We start from the raw sequence: 3,433 nt of genomic DNA, 5'->3' as shown, positions 1-3,433 counted from the left end.
GTTAGATGGTCTCAAGAATATGCAGAAAGGGATTTAGTTTCAGGGTGCAGGACGAACACTGGAAGAGAATAGCTATAGAAACAATCAATATTGCAGCTGTAAACTATCATACGTATGTTGGACTCAAATGGCTCAAATGTCTCTAAGCACTGAGGTCATCAGTCCCCTAGACATAGAACTACTTAAACCTAACTAACCTACGGAAATCACACACATTCATGCCCGTAGCAGCAGTGCGGTCCCAGACTGAAGCGCCGAGAACCGCTCCGCCACAACGGCCGGCTACCTATGTTGGAAACGAGTCAGTGCTCCAAGTGCTAATAGAAAGCGCAAAAACTCAAATCATTGTAGGTTCCGAAAGCTGGCTAAAGCTTGAGGTAAATCCACCAGAAATTTTTACCTCGGACCTAACAGTGTGGCGGCGTATTTGTTGCTGTTAGAGGTAGTTTAAATGCTCTACCAACTGAGAATTTCCCTCGAAAAGCAAAAATCCTGAGTTCGAGTCTCGATCCGCCACACAATTTAAATATGCCAGGAAGTTTCATATGAGCGCACATTCCGCTGGAGAGTGAAAATTTCATTCCGGAGATGTAGTTTATTTTGTAGCGAAATTGGATAGTTAATGTGGGTTAGTATCCGTAGAGGCTATAGTTGACAACAGGATTAAATTAATAATTGGTCCCTTTTACCCCCTACTCAAATGATACAGTTGCAGAACAGTTCAAGGAAAACTTGAGTCTCATCACAAATATGAGTCAGGTACCCCACTCAAACAATTATAGCTGGTAGTGAGTTCAATCTACCCTTGATTTGTTGGCAAAAGTACCTAGTCAGTGCCGGTGGTAGGCATAGATCATTGTCAGAATTGTAGTAAATGCTTTCTCCGAAAATTATTTTGAGCAATTAGTTTAGGAGCCCACTCGAAGTGTAAACGATTGTGAAAACATACTTGACGTCTTAACAGCAAATAATCCTGAGCAAATAGCGAGGATCGTGACGGATACGCAAATGAAATAAAAATTCGCTTTACGGCTTCCCGAGAGAAAGCCTCACTCTTTCCCAACAACTATGTAAGTATAGATGAGATGTGGCTTAAATTCAAAAAAATAGTGTCTGAGGCAGTCGAGAGATTTATACCAAATAAATTAAACTCAGAGTATCGAGTGCAGTTGACAGGGGATCTCAAACTGATTCCATATTTCTAAATTTCCAGAAGTCCTCACAAGAGACTTCTAACGAGACTCCTTGCCTATGGAGTATTGTCTCAGTTGTGCGACTGGATTCGTGATTTCCTCTCAGAAAGGTCACAGTTTGGAGTAAATGGCGGAATGACATCAAGTAAAATAAAAGTGTTATCTGGCGTTTGCCATGTAAGTTTTATAGGCCAACTGCTGTTCCTAATATTCGTGAATACCTCAGGAGATAATATGACCAGCCCTCTTAGATTAATTACAGATGACGCTGTCATTTATCGTCTATTAATGTCTTCAGAAGATCGAAACAGAAAGCAAAATGAGTTACAGACTATATAGAATATTGTAAAAAATGGGTTTTTTCTCTCAACAAGTAAAACTGTGAGTTCACCCACACGAATACAAAATCAAATGCGTTAAATTTCGATTAAATGTTAAATCACATAAATTTAAAGGCTGTTAATTCGAACAATTTAAGTTGAAACAATCACACAGATAACGTTTTGGGAAAGCCAAACCAAGACCTACCTTTTGTTAGCAGAAGACTTAGAAGATGCAACAGGTCTACTAAAGAGGCTGCCTACACTAGGCTTGTTCGTCCTCTGATAGAGTATTGCTGTGCTGTATGGGATCCTTACCAGATAGGATTGACGGAGGACATAGAAAAGGTTCAAAGAAGGCCAGCTCGTTTTGTATTCTCGCCAAATAGAGGAGAGAGTGTCACGGATATTGTAGTGGGACGCGAAATTGAAGCGTCACCCATCTACCAGTGTCAGCCCAGTTTGCAGGTGAATATAAGTTTAATTTAGTGTTTTGTTTATGTATTTTGTAATATTTGTAATGTTTGTGAGTTATCTAAAGTTTTGTATTTATTTTTATGTTTCATGTACTGAGAGGGCGGCGCAACGAACGGAGGTAGCATCTTCACTGCCGGGACCAGAGAGAAAATTGCTGGCCACTATACGTCGCGGGTCGACAGCCAAAGAGCAACACAAGATCCTGAAACCGAGTTGTTGCGTCGTGCTTCTAACACCTGAAAAAATAAGAATTTGTAATGTTTCTACAACAATGACGTCATAGAAAGTTTAATCATGTTGTAAATGTTCAGTCCTATCTTGTCAAGGCTCATGTTCACGTCTATATGTAGTATATATGAAGATAATAAACTAGTGTATACTACAAAAGTTTAAATACGTGTTCCGGGAATTTATTTATGAAGAATTAATATTAAGGAAGAAGTATTACTGATTTATTTGGCAAGATTATTAATTTTTGACAACGTTCATCGCGAGTTTGAGTCTTAAAAGTTTACTCAATGTGGATTTAATATTTATTAAAGCAGATAACTTGCATTAATATAGTTTCTGAGAAGAAACAAACATCTAAATTGAAAAAAGTTTGCGCAAACCAATTGGACTGAGTGACGTAATTCTGCGCATACGACTCAAATGATGATGTTTTAATTACGGTTTCGTTCAAGAACCATCCAGAGACAACTTTAAAAAGAATTTAAATAATTTTGAAGTGTTTTGTAACTGACGTAGGTGACGAAGTCTGCACCTGGTCATATGTCAAAAGCAAATCATTTATACAAAACTTACATCGTTACACTACAATATGACAAGCGAGTTGGGATGACAATCATTAAAATAAAGGCGTTTACCATTGCGGCGAGATTTTTTTCGCTAAACTTCAGTCACCAGCTTTCTCCTCAGTATGGGAAAATAGTTTACTGTCATCAACCTACTTTGGAATACATGATGGTCATAATAAAATAAGATAAATCAGAGTACGTACAGAAACATTTAAGTGTTCATTTTTCCCATACGCTCTTAGACGGCGGAACAGTAGAGAAATAGTCTGATGGTGGTTCAAAGAATACTCTGTCAGGCTGTTAAGTGTGTCTTGGAGAGTATTCACGGAGTTTTAGATGTAGACAAGGAACATTCTACACATCCTTACAAGAAAACATCACGTGCCTCTTGTATGGAGATAATGACTATGCATTAACTGATTGAGAAACAAGAAATAAGGAAACAGTAGCGAACTAAGAAAGTAAAGTCGGTCAGCTGACAGCACGTACGGAAGTCCTATGAAAGCGCTTCATAATTGTACTTTCATCCGGTGCTCTAGACTGGCGTGACTCAGTTCTTTTGAAACGGGTTTGTAACTGCGGTCACGGCTGATACTTTCTCCAGTCGCGGCATTCAGCATCGCCCAGGTGGACGTTGAACTTGGAA

Source organism: Schistocerca americana, chromosome 2 (assembly GCF_021461395.2).
Source record: "Schistocerca americana isolate TAMUIC-IGC-003095 chromosome 2, iqSchAmer2.1, whole genome shotgun sequence".
NCBI lineage: Eukaryota > Metazoa > Arthropoda > Insecta > Orthoptera > Acrididae > Schistocerca > Schistocerca americana.
Note: the sequence above shows the minus strand (reverse complement) of the source record.